Below are 26,307 nucleotides of genomic sequence, written 5' to 3' on the forward strand. Positions count from 1 at the left end.
TTATAGAAGGCAGTTTCTGCATTTTGAAGACAAAAATGCACTTACTGATTGTTTTTGGTGTGTGTCTAATGTACTAATATGGGAGAGAGGAAGACAAAGTGCCACACAAATGTAAAATGCAAAAGTCTCTTACAGTGCAGACCACAATCGACCTATCTTTGTTACTGCACAATGAGGACAAAGCTGAGCAACTGTAAGTTTTTCACTCATGAATTTAAACTGCAAACAATTTCCTCTATTGAGAGGAATTCTAATAGTTGTGTCTTTTGATTTTTTTCATGTTCAGATGTACTTAAATTGACTAACAAATCAAGTATTGCACTTGTGATCCTGCCATGTTGATAATGCTGCCCTCAGGTTTGCAAAGTCTGGGTGACTCCTGCACTAAAACAAAACAAAAATAGCATGGAGCTTGATCCTGCAAGGTTTTGAGCACTTTGGTCCTGATCCAACAATGCACTTAAACACGTGTAACCCTTCTGCCGGCTGTCGTTGGCTGTAGCTATGGCCAGCTACAAGTAACTAGGAGGCTCTCTTACTTGGCCAAACCGGACAGTCTCTACGCAAAAGAATAAATGGACACAAATCAGACATCAAGAATTATAACATTCAAAAACCAGTCGGAGAACACTTCAACCTCCCTGGTCACTCAACTACAGACCTCAAAGTCGCATTACTCCAACAAAAAAAACCCTTCAAAAACAGACTCCAATGAGAAACTGCAGAATTGGAATTAATTTGCGAAATGGATACCATTAAATTAGGCTTGAATAAAGAGTGGATGGGGCATTACACAAAGTAAAATGTATTTCCTCATGCTAATTTTTTCCCCTACTACTACTCACACCTTCTTGTCAACTGTTAGAAATGGGCCATCCTGATTATCACTACAAAAGTTTTTTTTCTCCTGCTGATAATAGCCCACATTAATGGATTACTCTCGTTATAGTTAGTATGGCAACACCCATTTTTTCATGTTCTCTGTATATATATAGCTTCCTACTGTATTTTCTATTGCATGCATCCGATGAAGTGGGTTTTAGCCCATGAAAGCTTATGCTCAAATAAATTTGTGAGTCTCTAAGGTGCCGCAAGTACTCCTCGTTCTGTTAAGGCTGACAACCAACACCCAGAAACCTCAGAAAACTAAATACCTTCCCAGGGTGCCTTAATAGGCAATACTTTCCTACTCACAAGCAGTGAGTCTTTTCATGAAACAAGAAAAAGTTTATTGGGGGAAAGGGAATGGTAAAAGGGTGGCTTGTGCCATGGACTGGGGACCCTGAGGCTAAGCTAGCCCTGATTACAGGATGAGCCACACCTGGATTGGATAAGTGCTGCCAGGATATAAATGTGACACTGCACCCCATATTCTTCACAGTGATTTTATGCAAGATTTTATGCAAGATAGGTCATGTGAGATATCATAGGAAAGGTTATGATTTACTGAATATGATTATACTATTTGTATGCATGTCTCAATTTTGTATCTGAAGTTAGGAATATTGACTATATATCTGTATTACAAATGTGTTTATACCTGGGGAACAGTCATTAGGCAAAAGACTTTCAGTCTAGATGGCTGGCTGAGAAGGACCCATTCAGGTTAATAAGCGATTAGGAAAACAATAGGCCTTAGAAGAAGCTTGTTTCCCACGTGGAGGCCTTCCTGAGGACGTTACGAACAGCCTCCGACTCATGGCTGCTGCAACACTAGAGGTAGATATGATAAGGTCACCTGGTGCTGATCTCCATCTTGGCATACCAGTGTTTTTCCACTGACTGGAGTGGGAACCAAGCTTTGAAACAAAAGGTTTCCACCATATGCAAAAGCTATTTAAGGCAGGGGAGTGACATCATCGAGGTTCTTCACTGACTCCCCACCTAAAGAAACTCCTGAAAACATCTAAGGAACAGAGAGTCTGAATGCGGGGAAGTGCTGGACCCAGGCTAAAGGGATTTTTAGTCTGTGAATGGAACACCTGGGGTTTCTAAACTGTAAGCCAGTGCAGTTTTCCCCGTAAGAATCTGCAGCCTGCTGGTATCATCACTTAGGGTGAGGATCTGCTATTCATATCCAATCTCTTTAGCATATTAAGCTTAGTTTGCGTGTTTTGTTTATTTGCTAGGTAATCTGCTTTGCTATTCCTTATAATCACTTAAAAGCTATCTTTTGTAGTTAAGAAACTTGTTTTTGCTTTGTCTAAAACCATTGTGTGTGGACATCATAACTCGGGGCAGAAAGCTATTGTATATTTCCTCTCCACATTTCGGGGGAGGTGTGAAATTCATGAGCTTCCACTGTACAGTTCCCTGTGCAGTGCAAGATGGTACAATTTTGGGTTTACACTTCAGAGGGGGGTACGTGCCTGACTAGCTGGCAATTTCCTTGCTGGAGCCTCCACATGCAGAGCTGGTCACAGTGTCTGCATGTAACTGCAGCTGGGTATGTCTCTACCTGTATGTGTGCTGGTAAAAGTGCAGGCTGGAGCCTGGGAGAGGGCTTGGCAGGCTGGACATAGTAGTACAGTGTAAAGGGAGCCCAGGCTGGTGGGTCACGGGGGCTCAGTGGTACCCCAGTTCCCGGTGGCACTCCGGAGGGGAATCCATCACAATAAAGTCCTGGAAGTTACAGTGAAAGGGGAAGTGCAGACAGTTGAAGTTATGTCTTCAGAGAGCTAGAAGGCTCCTGAGTCAGCTGGGAAACAGCTGAAGAAGCAAGAGAGAGTGTGACAAATTTCTCCAGACAGGAAGACCTGGGAGGGACTGTGAAGGGAAGCAGGGATGAAGACTGTGTGAGTTTATTTTTTGTGTTATTTTGGATGAAACTAGAGAGAGACCATGTACTGGGCTTGAGGACTAGACGGCCAGTTTGTACTACAGAACTAAATAAATGCGTCCTCTTGTGGAGATTGTTTGAACCCCGATTGAACAGGGAGTTCTTAAAGAGCCCAGAAAGGGGAAGAGGGGGAAGGGTTTCATAGAGTGACCTCTGGCCACAAGGGGTGCTTGGGAGGCAGCTTCATGATGCTACAGGAGCATAGCATTAATTAAGAAAACACTGCAAATAAAACATTTCCCCATGGTAACTTTGGCAGTAGTCTGTTAACTTGCTGGTGTGAATGGACAAATGGACAAATTTCCCTTCTCCACATCACTTCCCCCTTTCCCGTCTGCTAAAGCCCATTTGTGGTCTGGTATCAGTGGTTAGTGCAGTCCTAGAGCACTGAAATGCACTCAGTCAGGCCTGTCTCTAATCCCATGGGAAGTGTTGCCTGGTCCTGGCCTGAGGTTCCACCACCTAACTCACCTACAGTGATTTCTGCTTTATTTAGTGGTTGGGTAGAAAGGGCCCTATTGGAGTTCATTCAACTCTGCTGATGTCCTCTGCAGCTTCAGTGAAGAGCCCTCTCTGCATTGTACCCCAGCGAAGAGGCCTCTCAACAGCGCAGGATCCTTAGTGGAGGGAAACCAGTAGCAGTAGCATATTGCATATTGTGCAGAATTCTTGCAAGCAGGGACTTATAAGGTGAAGCCCTATTCCCCTCTCATTTCAGTTTCACTGCCCACCTAATTCTGAGTTTGCATTCAGTTAGGGTGACTCCCAAAGTGAAGAGGATTGTTTTTGCAAGCTTATCAAACATGGGAAGGCAACTTCACTAAACCAAGCTGTCTATTGCAAATCTATTCCAGTGAAGAAAGCGTATGCACATGAAATTCACTCTGTATTTCTCCCCTCTTCTGCTCCCCCAATCACCAGTGGATAGAGACAGAGAGCTCCTTCCCCCCTAGAACTTCAGGTCACAGGTCTTACCCATGTTTAACTTTAAGTAGGTGAGTAGTAGGATGACCAGATGTCCCGATTTTATAGGGTCAGTCCTGATTTTTTGGGCTTTTTCTTATATAGGCTCCTATTACCTCCCACCCCCATCCTGATTTTTTACACTTGCTATCTGGTCACCCTAGTGAGTAGTCCTATTGCTTAAATTTAAATGTGTGTTTAAGGACTTTATTGGATTGGGGCCAGAGTGCTCAGCATCTTGCAGGATCAAGTTTATGGAGTGCAAGACCATGATTAAGTGAGCTCCTGGAGTCATTCAGTCACACATATACAGTAATGCAAACTCTTTCATCAACAAAACTCTTTCATCAACAAAAAATTAAAGTAACAATAACTTTAAAAATAAATTATTTCACCCTCACTGAGTACCTTACTCAGCAAGTAGTTAACTTCCGTCATTAATTCCAATGATGGCAAACTCTGACCCTTCATCATTTTGCTTTTCTTTTAACAGTGGTAATATTTTGTTATGCAACTCACTTTCACTTGGCATGGGTATATTCACTGTATTGTTTTATGGCTTTATAAAAGTGAATTGTTCATACATGCCAGCTCTGAAATACAGCATGTGGCTTTGGGAGGCAGTCAGAATTGCTCAGTCTACTGAACACAACGTTTCTTTTAAATTTAAGTTTACAGTTATTGGGGTTATAATATTTAATGTAACCCAGCATGACCCCATTGAGAAAAGACTGTAACACCGTATGGCTTTCTCCTTCACCAGGGAGTCTATGGCTTGAACCCAGGTAGGCTCTGATTCTGCATATGACTAGATTTAAGTACATGCTTAAGTACCCCACTAGGACTACTCGTATGTTTAGGATTAGGCCTGAATTTCAGTACCTGGCTGAAGCAGGTCCTTAAGTAACATGGATTCTTAAGGACTGAGGTTGAGCACTAAATGGTGCCCATGGTCCAGAAGTAACATTGGTGAATTGTAGTGGTAGGTGTGAAAGGAGAAGGTGGCCTTGAAGAGACAGAGATTCTAGAAGAGAGCCTTAAACAGAGTGAAATGAGATCTCTCAGAAAAGGTACACACAGATTACCAATGCCTGAAGCAAAGAGCAAGAGGGCTTGTCATAGAAATAGGGCCAGGAGAGTAAAGGAATGGAGCTTGGAGTCCAGAGAGAAGGGTCTTGGTCTTGCAGCAGAGACCCATGTGATAGGCAGAGCTGATAGCTGAAAGAGTCCCTAACAACATAGATAGAAAGATAATCCTCTTCTAAAAGAGAGACCAAGCACCTTGGAATCAAAGAGAGAGAAACAGCACAGGAAATACAGAGGAAGAACAGAACATGAACAGAGTGCTCACAGGGACAGAGATTAAAGGCCTGGAGAGAGAAACAAGGCTTGAAAGGATTGTCAAAGTTTCCAACCCCAAGTAATTTGTTCAGCCAACAGAACTGTAAATCAGATGATTTTATTTTGGCAGAAGATATAAATGAACCCTTTTTAGTCAGGAAAGTGTTTTTCATTGTGTTCTGTGTAATTTCTCATAAGCAGAAGCATCTTTAAATTTAAAAATAAACCTTGTCTAGAATGTTTTGCAAAACATCCTGACTTTCTTCACATTCTTCTACAAGTCTGCTGGCAGCTCATCTTCCCTGGATTCTTTTATCCCTGTTTGTTTCCCACAAGATCATGCTCAAATGACAGAAGAGTTGTTTGGCTGAACTCCAGTGAATTGAGCCTACAAAAAGCATATTTTTATAATTTATTTTCTTTTAAATGGTCTTTGCTGTCCCATTAAAGGCAGAGATGACTCAATGTGTTACAAAGGGATAGAAAAATCAGCCTGGGTTTCCTGGTTATTTTGCTGTGTGTGTGTGTGTTTTTTTTTTTTTTTTTTTTAAACTTGCATCAGAGTGTAAGACAGTTTCTTCTAAGGACTACTTGGATCCTAAAAGAGACATAAAATAAAATGAGGCCCCTGTGAAAAAGCTTTATGAGTTCATTCAAAAGCAGCAACAGCGTCAGAACACCAAAAATATTCAAGGCTTCAAATACTGTTTGAAGCACTTTAAATCTTCAATGTGTTTACTATTTGAGCTGCACTACTCTCACATGAAATAATAAATTAATCCTTAATTTAAAACATATTATTCTTATTGGAGTATGTTTTGCCTGGTGCTTAACAATAGTTTCTCTCTCTATTTAAATATATATACCCTCTCTCTAAGGCCTGGTCTACACTACGAGGTTAGGTCGAATTTAGCTGCGTTAGGTCGATTTTATAATGACTGCATCTACACAATCAACCCCGTTCCACTGACCTAAAGGGCTCTTAAAATTGACTGCTGTACTCTTCCTTGACGAGGGGAGTAGCGCTAAAAACGACCATCCTGGGTCTAATTTGGGGTAGTGTAGACGCAATGCTGTGCAATTAGATGGTATTGGCCTCCAGGAGCTATCCCAGAGTGCTCCAATGTCATGGCTCTGGACAGCACTTTCAGCTCCAATACACTAGCCAGGTACACAGGAAAAGCCTTAGGAACTTTTGAATTTCATTTCCTGTTTGGTCAGTGTAGCAAGCTCAGCAGCACAGTTGACCATGCAATCCCAGAATCGCAAACGAGCTCCAGCATGGAGCGAACAGGAGACACTGGATCTGATTGCTGTATGGGGAGAAGAATCTGTGCAGGCAGAACTCTGATCCAGCAGAAGAAATGCTGATATATATGCCAGACTCGTACAGGGCATGGTGGACAGAGGCTACACCAGTGACACACAGCAGTGCCACATGAAAATTAAGGCGCTCAGGCAAGCCTACCAAAAGACAAAGGAGACAAATGGTCACTCCAGGTCAGAGCCTCAGACATGCCGCTTCTATGATCAGCTGCATGCCATTCTAGGGGGGGACCCTACCAGTACCCCAACACTCTCTGTAGACACCTGCAATGTGGCAGCCTCATGCAACACGGATGAGGATTTTGTGGATGAGGAAGAGAAGGAGGAGGAGGAAAATGCGCAGCAGGCAAGCAGAGAATCCGTTCTCCCCAGCAGCCAGGACCTTTTCCTCACCCTAGAGCCAATACCCTTCCAGGGCCTATTGTTCCCGGACCCTGAAGGCGGAGAAGGCACCTCTGGTGAGTGCACATTTGTAACGACACTACAGGGGTTAAAAGCAATTGTGTTTAATGTTTGATTTGCCCTGAGCAATTAGGATGCATTCGTGACCAGTACAGCTAATGGAAAAGTCTGTTAACGTGTCTGGGGATGGAGCGGGAATCCTCCAGGCACATCTCCATGAAGCTCTCCTGGAGGTACTCTGAAAGCCTTTGCAGACGGTTTCTGGGGAGGGCTGCCTTATTTCATTCTCCACAGCAGGACACTTTACCATGCCAAGCCGTAGCAAGTGGTCTGGAATCATTGCCGCACAAAGCATGGCAGCGAATGGTCCTGGGTTTTGGTCACATTCATGCAACATTCGGTCTTTATCTTTCTCTGTCAGCCTCAGGAGAGTGATATCATTCATGGTCACCTGGTTGAAAAGGGGAAGTTTTGTAAGGGAACAGTAATTCCCTCTGTTTGGTGATCCCCAACACATTAGACCCTGGGCATGGTGGGCTGTTTGCGCTTGGCTAAAAAGGATCATTCTGGAGAATAGCCATGCTGCAGAGGAGTGGCGTGCTGCACATCCATCTAAAAAACCACAGCCCCTCCTTTTAAATGGCAAGCACAACCGGCATTGGTTGCTATGGGAAAGGAGGGCGCTGCAGTTTGAAACCATTCCCACATGTTATGAATGTGGAAGAAGCCAACCCCACGTACCCTTTGGCTTACCATGGCTGCCTGCAAACCGAATTCTGTTGCCCAGCCATGTGATGTGTCACCATACCTGCAGGCACTCAATATAAAAGGCAAAATGCAAACTTGTACCTAAAACATATGTGCTGTCTCCTGTGAATTGCTTGATTCACTGTGAAAGAGTCTCCCTTTTGTTCTCAGTAATGTATCTTCTTAAAAGTCTACTCTCCCTTTTTATCCCCCCTGAAGATGCAAATACTTCTATGCTCCCCGCATCAACTCCATCCCTGAGGTTATCGCAGATTAGAAGGCGAAAAAACCACACTCACGATGACATGTTTTCAGAGCTCATGCAATTCTCCTGCACTGATAGGGCACAGCTGAATGCATGGAGGCATTCAGTGACAGAGGCCAGGAAATCATACTGTGAGCATGATCGGAACACGAAGGAGGAGATGCTGAGGCTAATGGGGGAGCAAACAGACATGATGAAGAGTCTGGTGGAGCTGCAGGAAAGGCAACTAGAGTACAGACCACCACTGCAGTCATTGGGTAACCGCCTGCTCTCTTTGCCAAGTTCCATATCCTCCTCACCCAGAAGCCCAAGAATGCAGGGGGGAGAGGCTCTGGGCACCCTGCCACTCAACTCCAGGGGATGGCCCAAGCAACAGAAGGCTGTCATTCAAACAGCTTTAATTTGTAGTGTGGCTACAATAAGCACTCTGGCCTTGTCCTTTCCTCCTCTGCCACCCCACCCCATTATCAGTCCCTTTGTACACCCCAGCTTCCTTTTAGTAGTCAGCGTTGTCAGTAATCTCAAGTATTTTTTAATAAATAAAGAATTAATGGATTCAGAACAATAGGGACTTTATTTCCTGTGCCAGCTGTGGTTGAAGGCAGGAGGGGGATTGGTTTACAGGGAAGAACATTCACGAAAGGGGGCAGCTTTGCATCAAGGATGAACACACACAACTGTCACACCGTAGCCTGGTCAGTCATGAAACTGGTTTTCAAAGCCTCTCTGATGCGCAGTGTGCCTCGGTGTGCTCTTCTAGTTGTCCTGGTGTCTGGCTGTTCAAAATTGGCCACCAGGCGATCTGCCTCAACCTCCCACCCCACCATAAATGTCTCCCCCTTACTCTCAGATATTATGCAGCACACAGCAAGCAGCAATAACAATGGGAATATTGTTTTTGCTTAGGTCTAACCTACTCAGCAAACTGCACCAGTGCCCTTTTAAACGTCCAAAGGCACATTCTACCACCATACTGCACTTGCTCAGCCTATGGGAGAACCGCTCCTTACTGTTGTCCAGGCTGCCTGTGTACGGCTTCATGAGCCATGGGAGCAAGGGATAGGCTAGGTCCCCAAGGATAACTATTGGCATTTCAACACCTCCAACGGTAATTTTCTGGTCTGGAAAGAAAGTCCCTTCTTGCAGCTTTCCAAACAGCCCGGAGTTCCGAAAGATGCGTGCGTCATGCACCTTTCCCAACCATCCCATGTTGATGTCGGTGAAATGGCCCTTGTGATCCACCAGTGCTTGCAACATCATTGAGAAGTACCCCTTGTGGTTTATGTACTGTTTGGCAAGGTGGTCTGGTGCCAAGATAGGGATATGCGTTCCGTCTATCGCCCCGCCGCAGTTAGGGAACCCCATTGCAGCAAAGCCATCCACTATGACCTGCACATTTCCCAAAGTCACTACCCTTCTTAGCAGAAGGGTATTGATTGCCCTGGCTACTTGGATCATGGCAGCCCCACAGTAGATTTGCACACTCTGAATTGATTCCCAACTGACCGTCAGCATTCAGGCATTACAAGCTTCCACAGGGCTATCACCACTTGCTTCTCAACTGTCAGGGAAGGTCTCATCTTGGTATTCCTGCACTTCAGGGCAGAGGAAAGCAATTCACAAAGTTCCATGAAAGTGCCTTACTCATGCGAAAGTTTTGCAATCACAGGGAATCATCCCATACCTGCAACATTATGCGGTCCCACCAGTCTGTGCTTCTTTGCTGGGTCCAGAATCAGCATTCCACTGTATCAACATGCCCCAATGCCACCATGATATCCCAATTGCCACATCCTGTGCTTTCAGGAACGTCTGTGTCCATGTCCTCCTCACAATCTTTCTCATGCTGGCGGCTCCTAGCTAGGTTCTGCACATACTGCAGGATAATGTGTGAGGTGTTTGCTATGCTCACAAAAGCAGTATGCAACTGAGCAGGCTCCATGCTTGCCGTGATATGGCGTCTGCACGGATAACCCAGGAAAAAAGGCACGAAAAGATTGTTTGCCATTGCTTTCAAGGAGGGAGGGAGGGGAGACTGACGATATGTACCCAAAACCACCCACGACAATGTTTTGTCTCATCAGGCATTGGGAGCTTAACCCAGAATTCCTATGGGCAGCGGGGACTGTGGGATAGCTATCCACAGTGCACCACTCTGTGAGTCGATGTTAGCCACGGTATTGAGGACGCATTCTGCCGACCTAATGCACTTAGTGGGGACACGCACGATCGACTGTATAAAATCGGTTACTAAAGATCGACTTCTATAAAATAGACCTAATTTCATAGTGTAGATATGCCCTAACGATGGCTTACTGGGTAAGGCATTGCACTGGGAGTCAGGAGAGTTGGATTCAGTTCCCACAGACCTCTAGTGTGATCTGGGGCAAGTTACGAGCCTCAAACTGCAAGATGTAAGTATGTGCTTAACTTTAGGCACTAAAAGGCTCACAGTTTGTTAAATTAAGCACATGCATGAGCCCTTCGGGGCAGGATCAGGGCTTTAATTTCTCAGTGCCTCCTCTGTAAAACTGAGAGCTATCAGATTTGTTTAAATTGTAAGCTCTTTGGGACAGAGACTGTGTCTTACTGTGGCCTGGTCTACTGAAAAGTTTTGCTGGCATAGCTATATCAGTCAGGGGGGTGATTTTTGTTCCACCCACCACCTGCGCCTCCTCCCTCTCCCTGCCCTGAACTTACATAGCTATGCCGGCAAAAGCCCTAGTGTAGATGCTGTTATACCATAGCTTATTTTGTTCAGGGAACTGGTTTAAGCTATACTGGCAAAAGCATTCTTTTGTTGTTAAATACTGTTTCTGCTAGGGAAAGTTGTATGGTTATGCCAGAAAACATTTTCAAGTGTAGACAAGGCCTGCATATATATGTGATGTAGCACAATGGAAGCCAGTCTCAAGTGGGGCCTCTGGTGCTACTATAATATGAATAATAAAACATAATACTTGCATATCCATGTATGTATACTGAGCCCTTACCTAGAAAGGGGCAAAGAAGCAGAATGAGGTATGAGCTCAATGATCAGACTCAACAGTTGAAATGACTCATTCAGTTACAAGCACTGCAAGGTTGCCGGGTCTAACCTTTCTGAGAAAGAACTTGTCATAAAATTCAGAATTCCTTATCAGGCTCTTCCGAGAAATGATGTGGGGAGGGAAAACTTAGCCTTGTAAGTAAAAAGATTAATTGTTCAATGGTTTCTGGCCTCCTCTTAGATGACCGGGCAGGGAGTGCGGGAGAGAATCATCCACTCTGGAGCTGGTGCTGGAGGAGGTGTGTTTATTGTTAACAATTAACCACTTTTCACACTTCTGAATCAATCTATTATCAAAGACATATAAATAAACTGCTTCTGCTAATGTTTTAGGGCTAGACTCTTTCCCTTCTAATCCTAAAATAAGAGTGTTGCGGCAAAAAAAAAAAGTAGCACAACGATGTTATTCTTATGAAATATTACAACCGCGTTGTGCCCTTAAGTCACAGTCCCATATTGAGGCAGCGTAGAGGTGCAGTGCCCCCTCAGGAGTGCCAGGTCAGGGTTTCAGCCTGAAGGATTGCACAGGGATGCTGGCATTGCCACTGCCTATAACATAACATTCCTGTAGTCTAGACAGAGGGCTGCAAGCCCTAAGGCTTCGTGAGCACTACATTCACTGGGTGGGGGGGAATAATTGCTGATTCTTATTTCTAAGAGATGTCCCTAAATGTACATGACTTGAGGTCAACCCCTTAGCATAGCAGAGCCCTGATGTTCTGTATAATTTAAAAAAAAAAATAAAGAGGTTAAAACGCATGATGAAAACATTCCAATTAAAAGCCTTTCTATTTTGACATTGACTATTTTGTAATGTGAAGGACGGCATTGGTTTGGGGTAACTAACGACCCCAGAATGCTGAGGCTAATTTGGGGTTTACTTTTAAGAAGAAAACAGCTCATTTATTTCATGTAGAGCTAAAAATTGAAGTAAATTTAGCATCTTTATCTGGATCTGATCAATATTCTATTTGCATGGAAAGACTCCCTCTGATTTCAGTGGGCTTTAGATCAAATCCTTCAAAAAAGAGGGTGCTGGCTCTTCAAAAGTGATGAGATAGGCAATGAAGATTAATTATTACTAGTAACATCAATTATTTACCCAGTCACAAAGACATGGTCCTTGCCTGTAAGTGCTTTACAATCTAAAACCTGTGAATTACAGCTACAAAGGGAGGTGGGAAAACAATAGTAGCATTGATAAGAGGAGTTAGTTATTTAATTACGTTTGGTCCTGACTGCTGTTGCTCCTCTCTCAGCTCTCAGAGGAGTCTCCAATGTTCTTCCGTGCCCTCCCATCCATGTGACTTGTGGAGGCACAACATGTTAATATTTGTTGCTTAGGGTGACCAGACAGCAAGTGGGAAAAATCTGGACAGGGGGTGGGGGGTAATAGGATCCTCTATAAGAAAAAGACCCAAAAATCAGGACTGTCCCTATAAAATCGGGACATCTGGTCACCTTAGTTGGGGTGCATGGCAGGCACTACAGAAAAAGAGCTTGTGCCAGTTGCACACCCCAAACAACATGCAATCTAAGCTGTACAATACTAAGATACTTACTTAAGACAGTCCTCTGATGCTAAAGACACTTTTCAGAAAGTTTCTGTTTAAACATTCTAGCTTTGCTGTGATATTAAAGAAGAGAGGGTTACGAAAGGCCTAGGCCTTTCACCACCAGTATACCAGCCAGAAACTAGAACATAATCTGCCTGCAAACAGAATGCTAACCAGATATTTGCCAAATCTAATATCTTATACATACTGAATATCTAAAACTATAACAAAGGCAAAGAGATACTGATACTTCATATGCAGTGCCAATTTTATCATACTGCATTGTCTCGGTGCTATCACTTTATAGGCTCTTGTTTATTTCCCTTTGATATTTATAAATGGTCACTTATATTTCCCCACTAAAAATCATTGGCCATGACCTCTGCTGATGTAAACTGATACATCATGGAGCTATGCTGATTTACATCAGTTGAGAATCTGGCCCCACACATATGTCCTTTATAGATAAAGGGGTAGTGCACTTTAGGATAAATGTATCGAAGAACTGACGTCTCTTGTCTTCACAACCACAATTTCTTTTCCCCATGTAGCTGACACTTATAGTACATCAGCAGGACATTTATTTGCCAGTGTGGAGGACTCACCTGATCAATTGCAGCATAGTTTAGCTGGCATCTCTTTTCAGTTTTAGTTTATCTGGTTCAGGGTTAGCCATTGCAACATGTTGACAAATCAGTGAACCAAAAAAACGGGGAATTTTAAAGATTCTTGCATGTTTTGAATTAAAACCCAGATAAAGGAAAGCACCTAAACATGTACTTCAGTGCCTTGCTGAGCCAGAGTGGTATCACATGATGGCAATTGAGGTTCTCCAGCATTGTGCATCCAATAAAGATTTTTCACAATTCAAGTTTCACTAACCATTTTAACAGGATTCTGTTGAACTTCTGTACCTTGGCAAGGCTGAAGCAGCAACAATGATGAATGGATTGTCCATGTTGCTCTTAAAACAACAAACACCCAAAGTTCACAAATGCTCGTTATGTTAGTTATTGGTCTCTTCTTTAAATGTAATGTTTTCACTGACTCTTTCTCACCATTCTGGCAATTCCGAAAGCCGCCTAATGATCCCAAAACATGACCTTTAGCAATTATTTTATCAGCCAACAAAAAAAATAAATAAATAAGAGTATGTAGTCTCTAGCATTATGGTGTAAGAACAGTTTGTTTTGCCAAACATTTCATTCTGATTCAGTAGGAAAATCTTTCCCTTAATACCCAGGACATACACCCAGGCCAGATTTTCAAAGGTATTTTGACACCTAAAGATGCAGATAGGCACCAAGTAGGCACCAAGTAGGATTTTCAAAAGTTCAAAGTTCAGACGTTTCAAAATGAACTTCAATGGAAGTTAGGCACCCAATAGGGTTGTAAACTTTCTAATCGCACAAAACCAAACATCCCTTCCCCGCCCCCTGCCCTGCCGCTTCCCCGAGACCGCACCCCTGCTTGCTCCATCCCCCCGCCCTCTGTCGCTTGTTCTCCCACACCCTCACTCACTTTCCCTGGGCTGGGGCAGGTGGGTGGGGTGGGGGAGGGGGAGGGCTCTGGCTGGGGGTGCGGACCCTGGGGGGGGGGCGGGGATGAGGGGTTTGGGGAGTGGGAGAGGGCTCCGGGCTGGGGGAGGGGGTTGGGATGCAGGGAGGGGTATGGGCTCTGGGCTGCAGGTGCGGGCTCCAAGTGGGGTCAGAAATGAGGGGTTCAGGGTGCAGGAGAGGGCTCTGGGCTGGGGCAGGGGGTTGGGTTGTGCGGGGTGGGTGAGGACTCTGACTGGGGGTGCAGGTTCTGGGGTGCGGTCAGCAATGATGGGTTTGGGATGCAGGAGGGGGCTGGGGCAGAGGGTTGGGCTGTTGGGGCAGGGTGCAGGCTCCCGGAGGAAGTTTGGGTGTGGGAGGGGTACAGGCTCTGGGCTGGTGGTGCGGGCTCCGGGTGAGGTCAGAAATGAGGGGTTATGGGTGCAGGAGAAGGCTCAGGGCTGGGGCAGGGGGTTCAGGTTTTGGGGTGGGTGAGGACTCTGGCTGGGAGTGCAGGTTCTGGGGTGGGGTCGGCCATGAGGGGTTTGGGAAACAGGAAGGGGTGGGGTGTTGGGGGGGGTGCAGGCTCTGGGACGAAGTTTGGGTGTGGGAGGAGACTCCAGGCTGGGGCAGGGAGTTGGGGTGTGGGAGAGGGTTCGGGGTGCGGAGTCCCGGCGGCGCTTACCACAGCTTCTGGGACGTGGCCACCACGTCCCTGCAGCCCCTAGACCCATGGGCAGCCAGGGAAGCTCCACAGGCTGCCCTTGCACCCAGAGGCACCGCTCCCACAGCTCCCATTGGTCACGGTTCCCGGCCAATGGGAGCTGCAGAGATGGCCCTCAGGGCGGGGGCAGTGCATCGAGCCTCCCTGGCTGCCCATGCATCTAGGGGCCGCAAGGACCTGGTGGCTGCTTCCAGGAGCTGTGCAGAGCTCAGGCAGGCAGGGAGCCTGCCTTAGCCCCTGGGCCCCACTGCGCCGCTGAACAGACTTTTAATGGCCCAGTCGGCAGTGCCGACCAGAGCCGCCAGGGTCCCTTTTCAACTGGGCGTTCCGGGCGAAAACCGGAAACCAGGCACACCTAGCACCTAACCTGCTTACGTGTTTTTTAATATCCCAGTAGAAGCTTATCTGCATCTTTTGGCACCTAAATACCTTTGAAAACCTTGCCCCAAAGCTATGTAGCTATGACAATGTTTCTGTATCTAACCCATTTAAAAATATCAAAAGGATTCACTGTCCGCAGAGAGTAGCAGCCATTTTGTTTGAGTTCAATGCAGACTGTTACAAAGGAGGCAAACACACACTGTGTGCTCATTCATAGAGATTTTAATTTTGGTCTTTCTTGCTTGTTGTCTCAATCTAAAAATCAAAGTTATTCAAACTCAGGTATCTAGCCAAAATCTGGTATGGAGAAACATAAGGATAACTGATAAAACAGACTTAGAATGTACCAGTTTATTACAAATATTTTGCTTTTGTACTTTAACAATTACCCACTGTCTTGATCACGTGAAGTAATCTGACATCACGATCCTCTCTGTTACATCGAGTATTTTGAATAGGAGGATTTGTGAAGACTGAAGTTCAGACCATGAGGGGAAAATATATACCCAGAGTCTGCTAGAAATTGCATTATACATAACGCTTCAAACATTTTCATAAACAAGGGTATTTTTAGTATCAGTGCTTGATAACTAATAACATTGAACCTACCTTCACTTTATAATTGATTTTGGTGGGTTCTGCTGCTCTGGTTTTATATTAAAAAAAAACAGATTTTAAGATAAACAGAAGTCTTTTTTTGGTTGTTTTTTTTGCGGGATAATATGCTGTTGAATGCCATATGTATTTATATACCTTCCTACAAGGCATCTCAGAACAGAGTCGTGGAGAAATAAAAAAGCAAAGCTCTCCTTTGAAGCACAGATCCTCAAAGGTATTTTGGTGCCTAACTCCCATTGGAAAATATGGACCTTAGTGCTTTGAGTCCCAAGTTGTCAGAAGTAGGGTCTGGTCCTGAGAGACTGAGCATCAGCTACAGCCATTGAATGACTTAAGTCAGAGCAGCAGGTGATCAGCAGTTTTGAAGAGCAAGTCCATAATCACCAGAATGTTCACAGAAAGCAACAGTACAGAAGAGCTTGCACCATTAAATGGACTAATAGCTGTTGTCCAGCCTCTTTTCTCACAATTCTGCCATCCTGTAATAGGACTTTTGTTTTTTAAAGAGGTAATGACTATAGTTAAACAAGGCTTAGTATTATAGCACACTAGTATAAAGAAGAAGTTTACTTGCTATTAAACAAGGTGACTGAGGTCATCATTTATTGCTGTGATATTTTAGCAGCAGGCTTTAGGGTTTACCAGCACTCTAACTTGTACATCCCTAATCAGCTTGGTCTAGAAAAAAAAAGGGGGGGGGAGGGAGAGTTTTGATAAATCCACACACAACTGTAGCAAGGCAGTGGTGCTTTATTTTTCTTTTGGAATAGAAACCCCAAAGTTTTGTATATAGCCACTCCAAACAAACACAATAAAGGGTTGCAAGAATGAGCTCTGAGTTACATTAGTGACAAAAATCTTACTGGAGAGAGATTTTCTGCTGAGCTGAGGATACACCATTATTTATATCCAGTTTAGAAATTTCTTTTTCTGTTAAACATTGTTGAAATGTAAAGAGTCTGGGATTTATTTGTTGTTGTTTTGAAGTTGTTTCCCCCCACCCTCTCTTTTTTGGATACTGTTAGGTATTTTTCCATTAATAAATGTGTTTCTTTTCCAGATTACAGAAGAATGGTTTGTTTTCATTTGCAAGGGAAGAGCTGGTATGTCTTCAATTTTAACGTAACTATAAAGGCCTGGTATTGAACTTTCTTTTCTGTACTAACATTGATGGCATTTGCAAGCTGAGCCCTTTCCATAAACAAGATGAAATAGCTCACTAGGAGCATTTATCCATGGGAGATGGCAGGTGGGCAGGGGAGAGTCACCTAGGTCATGTCCTGTCCACTTTTCTGCCTAGGGTGGCAGATTTCTTGGAGGAGTGCCACAGACTGGCCTAGGGCTGTGTGCATGGGTAGCACCCTAATGTGTAGCACCCTAAGGGCTTGTCTCCACTTACCAGGGGATTGACATGTGGTGATGGATCCACCGGGGTTCGATTTAGCGGGTCTAGTGAAGACCCGATAAATTGACTGCCAATCGCTCTCCTGTCGACTCTGGTACTCCACCAGAACGAGAATAATTCAACAGGAGAGTTACACCCAGCACGATGTAGACACTGCAAAAGGTCGACTTAAGCTACATCGACTCCAGCTAAGTTATTCACGTAGCTAGAGTTGCGTAACTTAGGTCGACTGAGCCCCGTAGTGTAGACCTGCCCTAACTATCCTATGTAGACGTTGCTGGTGCAAGCTAAAAGTTACCTACTGCATGCTGATGTAGTCCAATTTGAAACTGGACTACATCAATGTACACTAGGTACCTTTTTTGTTCATGCCAGTAGAGTTTACGTAAGGTAGTTAGTGCCACACCTTAGAGTGCTCTCCATGCTCACCCCCAAGGCGAGTCTGCAATGATGCACAGAAAAGCCCTGTGAAGTAGGAACAGAAAGTCCAGCCCCTTGCCTCCCTCTTTAGCCATGGATGGACGGGGCAGAAGTCCTGTTTTCCCCAGTGGGAGCAGAGGGGAATGGTCATGGCTGGTCCTGTTTTTTTTGCAGTGGGAAGTGGGAGAAGAGGTCTCCCACCACCACCACTTTAAATGGTGCTCTGCAGCCCTTGATATAACCGAGTTATGCGCAACCAATGCTTTTCCTGCATACAAAATAAAATCAATAGCTAGACTATCTATAAAGAGATTTACCAGCGGAGTACTTCCTCACTGTTCAAACCAAGAGAGGGAAGGAGGAGGGTGTTGCACAGCTCCTGGTGGCGTACATTGCCCATCTCTGAATATAGCTAAGTCGTGCTTCCAGGGGTGATCAATGTTATCCAAAGCCCTTAATGAAACTTTTGAAGAGCAAATGTTTTTTGCCTTGGGACTGTAACACTTTGAACAAAATGGAATGTGTTTAAATTCTCCAGGGGACTTAGGATGAGTGAATGTTCTCTGTTTCTTATCAGAGCTCTGGTATCTGTTACTCCTTTCAGAGAGCTCATCCAGCTGGCCTATGGATTTCATAGTTCAGCCAAGAGAGTGGTTGGGGGAAGGGGGGGACGGATTATCCCAATAGTTGGAATAAATTCATCACATTTATCAGTCCCCTTGAGTTCTACACTCAGGGCCTTGCCTTTTATGGCAGACCCAACAACGATATAATAGCATGCCATACTACATCTGTGTGTAGGGAGCCTGGGATGTAATTTATATCTCTACATGTCTTGTTTTGCAATATTTTTCCAATGGGAAAATTCAGTCAAACTGGGTGTGTGTAACTTGGATGTACCAGTGAACGCAGAATTCAATATTCATCAGACATGGGTAAAGTATGTGCTACTGGCAAGTTATCAACAGCCTAAACAACATCACTTTCCCCTCCTCCCCTGCTGCACCTTCCCCCGCCCCAACACACACAATACGTAGGTTCTAATTATTCTTTCACTCACTTACATGACTTAGCTTTCTGAAACAAATTAACTGGATTTCATTACCAAAATTAGTGGGTCTTCAAACGCCTTCCAATTATGATCTTCCTGTGATAGGGTATATAAACCCTGTACCTGCCAGGGAGCTGTTAAGAAGTTGCTATGGGCTCAAATAGTGCCACCCACACCCACACACCTGCAAGGCATATCAGGACTGGAGGAAGAGTTCAAAAGGGGAGAAGCCCAGCTCATAAGAGGTAGCTCTGAGAGGAGGCTGGATCTCTAGTCTACCTAGCTCCTAGAGTAAGGCCTGACAGACAGCAGAGCCTGTTCCAAAGCCTACAGACAGTTCAAGCACCCTGAGAGAAAGGTGGGCTGGACTATAAACAATTACCAAGGTATTTTGGGATGGTTGACCAGAGGACATTGAGCCAGATTGCAACTTACCCAAGGCCTGGCTGAAGGAGAGAGGTTGTTTTGGGATTGGTTGGTTGTTTCTTTTCTTCTCCTTCACCTTTCTTTTTGTTCCCTCTGAACCCTGGAATTGATAATCTTTCCATCCTCTGATGGCAGATGCTAACTGTCCCAACTCAGATGACAAAAGCCTGACTGAGGAAATGACCCCATCAGACTCCATGGAGGTGCTATGGAAGGACTTGGCCTTGATATTTCTTAAATGTTTTTCTTCCAGCTATGCTATTCATTTTAGGCCAAATCTTCTATGCGGTGAACCTGTGCAAACATGCACAAGCCCATTGAATCTGAGCCTTGTCTATGGATTCACGACAAGGCTTGGCTCAGGGAAATATGAATTTGTTCAAATCTGTACATTTTCACGCTTCAGGGCCTGCACATCCACATAAACTGATTCTGATGCAAAGTTGACAAACCTGTTCCAGAGTGAATTTGGAAGGGCTCACACAACTCAAGCATCTATCCCCCCTTTGTCTACACCTTAATACATGAGATTTTCATTGTGTCTCCTGAACTCTGAAAACATGACTCAGTTATAATCATAGTCAGCTCAGCATAGCCATCCTTTACTAAATCTATTTGAGGTTTTCCACAAATAATTTGTTTTTCCGTGATTTGCCTCATCCCTACTTTATTTCTTTCAAGATGAGATTGCTCTATTAAGGTACCCTGTAACCAAGGAGGAAAATGAATGAGAGAGAGCAGGCCACTTAAAATGGCCAATCAAAGCTTTAAAGCAGGAAACCATGGGCTAGGTTTAAATTCTTGTGTTTTCTCTTTGGAATGATGTTTCCTATCCCTGATAGAGAAATTGCTACCACCAAAGGTCTCTAATGCCGAGTGAAATGTCACTGAGAAAAATGAAAAGGTCAAGACTGCCTGGAAGACTGCTAAGGGAGCAGTTGCAACAGATGAGAAAACAGTTACACTGTATATCACAACCTTCAGTTACTAGGTCAGAAAAGAAAACAGCCATCTCCAGAGATTTATACTTCATGTGAGTAGTTTACTGCTCTGCTGAAATAAATAACCTAACCCAGAAGAGGGAAGAACCAGCCATTGCTCAGAAATTCTGACTGGAGTACTTGGAATGGAGAATAGGGGAAGACCCTGCACCATCTCACTTTCAAAAAAGCAGCTGCATTTGGAGGAGGGGATGATAAGAGTTCTGTTTGGAAACCTCCTTTCAGAGTTGTGAGGGGTAATCTTTGAAGAATTATAGCTTCCTTGGGAGGTTTTACTCAGATTATTTGCATTGCATCCAGGACTCATACAATGCTAATTGGAACCTGGGATTTATCCTACTGAAAACAGAATTTCTGGCACCTTTAGCCATAGTCAATCCTGGAGGTGTAAAATAAGCAAGGAAAGTATGGAACTCAGGATGGAAACAAGTAAGGCTAGCCATATGGCATTTCCCACATTTCCTGGGGATTAAAAATGGTAAGACTTGAATAAAATCTTAATATTGTACAGATTTCTTCCTTCTACCCGTGAACACCTGTCTTACAGAATCCAACTGAATGGTTCCCATCCAAACTTCATGAAATCCACCTCCAGGTAGCTAAGAGGATGAAATGTGGCTCATATAGTAGATCTTAAGCTGTCTAGCAGTACAGAAGTGAATAAGGAAAGGGTAGGAAAAAAGGCAAGAAGACATCAAGAAATTCAATCATCATAGTTTCATATGGGTTGGAAATGGACCTATCTCCCTGCAGAGATATGGGATTGATTTAATTAATCCCAAACCAACCCTCACACATAATTCACCTAGTCTGAAGATAGACTTCCATGAAGGCTCAACTAAACACCCATCTTTTAGAGATTGGTTAGGCATAAATTAAATTAGTCCTATCCTGAACAAAGTGCTCTTAATGAAATGGCATTTCCCAGGGAGGAGCAGTTCAATAGGAGCAAATTTAGTTACCAACCCACTTAGGAGGCTGACATTTAACTCTGTCACCTTCGTAACATCCTGGATTCTATTTTTAGGGTAAGCAAATATTAAAGTATATAAATATTAAAATATTATGAATGTAATATTATAATGATTCCCCTTCTTCCAATATCAATGTCCCATTCAGATACCATTTTTGCACTTCTGACAAGTGGTAGCACATGTCCGTTATCTTGCAGATTGGATTAGTGTAACTTGTTTTATTATACGTATTCCCCAGTCCTGGAACAGAAATGGGCAGACAGCATCTAGGCAAATCCTCTTTCAGGAGTATCAATCACACGCCAATGTCCAGGGAGCAACTCTGCTTCAAGAATTGAGTCCAATTAGATATCAAGTCAGCTCACACAGACCCCCTCTCTCTAGAAGTTGCCTCTACACAGAAATTTAGGTAGCCCAAATTTGGTAGCATGTCTTCTCAAGACAGAAGTATTTGCTTGCATGTTAAGAAAAAGGTAGAACAATATGTGCAATAGTATCACTTGCTGATGCCTGCCATAACAACAAAAACCAACAATTCATTGCTTTAGATGCTTACTAAACATGTAGTAAACTCAAAATTTAAGACAAGTTGCAACAAGTGGGTGTAACAAAAAATGGGGGAGGGAAGACAAGGGTCACAGTGATCACAACCTATGGCTACCTAAGACTAGCTATTTGTACAATTAGCTGTTTTTGAGTCATTTTTGTTTTTGTTTTTTTGTTAGTGATAAGATATAAATAATCGCTGCAGGCCACCTGCCTAGCCCCTACAGACAGAACAAAATTGCAGGAAGATGCAGAGATCTATGGGCAGCTTGTGTATTGGCCATAAAATTATGGCCCTGAATTCACAAGGAAATAACATTATCATTTCAATTTATATGCGTAACTTTGTGGGATAACTTCTCATCCATTCTTTGAAAACATTCTCTGTGAATATTTTGCAGATGCAGTTAGCTTTTCAGAGTTATTCATGAGTTACATTAAGATGTCTCGAATTCAAATACGTGAGAGCTGTTTGGTGGACTCCTGAGAGTTCAGGATGTTAAAGTTCATAGATCATGCATGAAGCACCTGAAGCCCAATTCAAGCTGAGGGAAACAGCAGGACAGCAAACTTGTCACATACATGCTGAGTAGATAGAAGCATGATCACATGAGGTTAGGGTAGTCATCATAAATGATGTTAAAGTCATATCTTGCTTCTGATGAGTTTCAGCTGGTCTTGGTCTGAAAATATTCAGCAGCTGACTTTTTAAGTTCCATAACATGTTGCCTGTACAACATATACTGAATTCTGGAATAATTTTACCTAGAAAGTCTGATAAGCCTCACACGCCACAGATCCCTTTAGTTACTTTGCTACTACATTTATTAAGCTGACAAAGTAGGCCAGAAGCACAAAAAATCATAGATTTTTAAGGCCAAAGGGACCATTATGATCATCTAGTCCTATCTTCCATATAACATACGCCATAGAACTTCACCCAAAAATTTCTGCAAGAAGCTTATAACTTCTTCCTGAGCTAGAGCAAATCTTTTAGAAAGAATATGCAGTCTTGAATTAAAGACTTTGAATGATGGAGTTCTGGTCACCCCAACTCAAAAAAAATATATTACAATTGGAAAAGGTACAGAGAAGGGCAACAAAAAATGATTAAGGATATGGAATAGCTTCCATCTGAGGCGAGATTAAAAAGACTTGGACTTTTCAGTTTGGAAAAGAGATGACTAAGAGGGGATATGATAGAGGTCTATAAAGTTGTGGAGAAAGTGAATAAGAAAGAGTTATTTACTCCTTCACATAACACAAGAACTAAGGGTCACCCAATAAAATTAATAGGCAGCAGGTTTAAAACAAACGAAAGGAAGTATTTCTTCACACAACGCACTGTCAACCTGTGGAATTCATTGCCAGGGCATGTTGTGAAGGCCAAAACTATAATGGGGTTCAAAAAAGAACTAAATAAATTCATGGAGAATAGGTCCATCAATGGCTATTAGCCAGGTTGGTCAGGGATGCAACCCTATGCCCTGGGTATCTCTAGCCTCTGATTGCCAGAAGTTGGAAGTGGACGACAGGCACTTGATAACTGCCTGTTCTGTTCATTCCCTCTGATGCATCTGGCATTGGCCACTGTTGGAAAACAGGATACTATGGTAGATGAACTATTAATCTGACCCACTATGGCAGTTCCTATGTTCTCATGAAGAATCCACCACATCCCTTGCTAAGTTTTTGCAAAGATTAATTACTTTCCGTGTTAAAAATGTATGCCTTATTTATAGTCTGAATTTGTCTAGCTTCATCTTTTAGCCATTTGATCTCATTATGACTTTTTTGCTGCTAGATTAAAGAGCTCTCTACTATCAGAAATCTCTTTCACCATGCAAATACTTATAGACTATGATCAAATTATCTCTAAACCTTCTCTTGGATAAACTAAATGGATCAAGCTTCTTAAAATCAATCCTATAGATTAAGCTTCTTATGGATGGAGACTTCTATTCTTAAATCTCTCCACATAAGGCATGTTTTCAAGACCATGAATCATTTTTATATTTTTTTTCTGAACCCTTTCCAATTTTTCAACATCCTTTTTGAAGTGTGGATACCAGAATTATTCTAGTACTGGTCTTACTAATGTGCTATACAGAGGTAATACCACATTCCTATTCCTACTTGATATTCACTTACTTTTGCACCCAATGATCACATTCACTAACTTAACAAACGCATTCCCCAGAGAACTCGTGTTCCATTGGTTATCTGCCATAACCCTCAAGTACTTTTCAGAGTCACTGCTTCCCAGGATAAAGTCTGCAAATTCTTTGTTCTTAGATGTGTGACCTTACATTTGGCTAAGTTAACATGCACATTGTTCAAATAAACCCACCTTACCAAGCAATCCACACTGATCCCATATAACTGACCTCTCCCCATCATTTACTATTTTACCAATTTTGCATCATCTGCAAATTTTTACCAACAATTTTACATTTTTCTCCAGTTCATTGATAAAGATATTGAATAGCATTCGGCAGAGAGCAGATCCCTGCAAGTACCCATTATAAGCACCCCCCCTAGGGTGTTAATTTTCCATTTAAAATTACTTTTGAGTTTTATCTGTTAAACAGCTTTAATCCATTCTTAATAGGGGCTTCATTGATTTTTGTGTAGTGCTAATTTTTTATCCAAAAACCATATGGGAGTAAGTCAAATGCCTCACTATTGTGTCTTTGCTCTCTAAACCACATGGACAAGTTGGGTTCCCAGTTACTGTGTTTTCTAGCTATGTACTCATATACAAGGATTAGCTTCATATATATGTTTGCTATGTTAGGCTCTACAGGTTTCTGCAACAGAATACAGGGAGGAGGTCCACTAGAGAGCTTCCAAACTATTTAAAGGGATATTACCCAATTCCTAAACACTACACTTACAGAAGTCTAAGAGCATGTCTACACTTACCGGGAACTGACACTGTGGCGATCGATGCCCTGGGGGTCAATTTAGCAGGTCTAGTGAAGACTCGCTAAATCTACCACAGATCGCTCTCCTGTCGACTCCGGTACTCCACTGGAATGAGAAGCGTAAGTTAAGTCGACGGGAGAGTGTCTCCCATCAACCCAGCGCAGTAGAGACACTGCAGTAAGTCGACCTAAGCTACGTCAAATCCAGCTACATTATTCACATAGCTGGAGTTGCACAACTTGGGTCGACTTACCCCCCCCCCCCCCGTATGTAGACAAGGCCTGAGTAGCACAATGGGGTCCTGGCTCATGACTAGGTGCTACAGTAATACAAATTAATAATAAAAATTAATAATACATAAAGAAACACTGTTATTTTTATCAATCAAAGTAATCACAGCAAAAATTATATCAAATTTGACAAGACCAATTTTCCATAAAACCACATTGATTGGCATGCTACCATCCTTAAATTCTTTACTGACTGCATCCCATAGCAGCCTCTCCATGATTTTGCTTGGTATCCATATCAGTCTAACCAGCCTATAGGTACCTGGGTCATCTTGTTTTACCCTTTTTAAATATTGGCAAAACATTAGCTTTTTGCCAGTCCTCTGGAACTTCCCCAGTGTTCCAAGATTTGTTAAAAATCAACATTAATGGTTAAAAGAGCTCTTTAGCCTATTCTTTTGATACTCTTGGGTGCTGTCTTTAAAATATAAAACTTTAATAGTTGCTGTTTAACATCCTCCCAAAATATTGGTGGAACAGAAAGTATTTCCTTAACACTGTATGATATAATTTAATCATCCTGATTCTTTCCAAATACAAAACAGAAATATTTATTGAATACTTCTACTTTTTCTGCACCATGACTGATTATTTTATGTAGCTTAGGTTATGAACACTGTGGTAATTAGGAGTGATGATTCATAAATATTCTTTTCGGGGATAAAAGGTGGATTTATTTACGCACAAGAAATTGTGGGTAGAGTTTGTTCCTGCTATTCTATTTTATTCTATGTAGAGTTGGCCAAAATCATCTGGCTGTGATTTAACTAGTCTTCTTAATTGCAGACAGAATGACATTTGCCTGCATGTTTTCATTCTCATATGTTTTTTAACTCTAGTGAAAGTATTTGATTCCTCAAGGTCAATGAAAATGTCTTACCTCAGTTAAGGCCCCAGACCATACAACACAGTAATGTAGTACATAAACTGAGAGCTTACTGTATTACTGTAACTCCATGAGCTAGCCTTGATCCTAAGAGTTATTGATAAAGTCTGTTGTCACCTTACTAACTGTGGCAGGCTGGTTCTTCCAGGAACATACTTTCAGGAAGTAAGTCTCCTCATACAAATAGTGACCAGGTACAAGGATTTTGTTAACATTGAGTAGAGTTGGTTAAATTTTTATTTTTTAACATATAAAATGTTGACTTTTAGTCAAAAACCCAAAAGCCTTTGGCTGAAAACCAAAAGATTCTGTGAGAAAATTTTTAAATGAAATCTTTTGGTTTGTTGTACCAAATAGAAACATTTCATTTTGGAGTAGTTCAATAATAAATGTCCACCTGTGATGACTCATGTGAGTTGTAGTTCAATTGCCTCATGTCCCCGTTCTTCCTTATTAGTCAGGCTACATGCTCATACCATGTCTCCCATGAAGCACATAATCTCACCTCTTGCTGACTCATCATGGGAGTCATGTGGCTGTGGTGCATTATGGGAAATGTGGTCAGGGAGCCCAGGTATGAGGAGACAGAGGGGACCCAAGGCACCTGAACTATAATTCACATGAGGCACCACAG

At 42.9% G+C, this 26,307-nt stretch overlaps 1 protein-coding gene across 5 annotated transcripts in view; it reads right to left on the bottom strand.

The window, feature by feature from the left end:
- The window catches only part of LOC101953356 (iron-sulfur cluster assembly 1 homolog, mitochondrial), a 120,349-nt gene that overhangs the window by 39,795 nt on the left and 54,247 nt on the right, over nt 1-26,307 (bottom strand). The window contains exon 5 of one of the 5 annotated variants that reach the window (XR_010602316.1): nt 16,317-16,424. The exons of the other annotated variants lie outside the window; for them this stretch is intronic. The gene's annotated coding sequence lies outside the window, so the exon portion shown is untranslated. The remainder of the gene's footprint in view (nt 1-16,316; nt 16,425-26,307) is intronic. 5 annotated transcript variants of the gene reach the window in all.

This window comes from Chrysemys picta, chromosome 6, assembly GCF_011386835.1.
Source record: "Chrysemys picta bellii isolate R12L10 chromosome 6, ASM1138683v2, whole genome shotgun sequence".
Taxonomy (NCBI): Eukaryota; Metazoa; Chordata; order Testudines; family Emydidae; genus Chrysemys; species Chrysemys picta.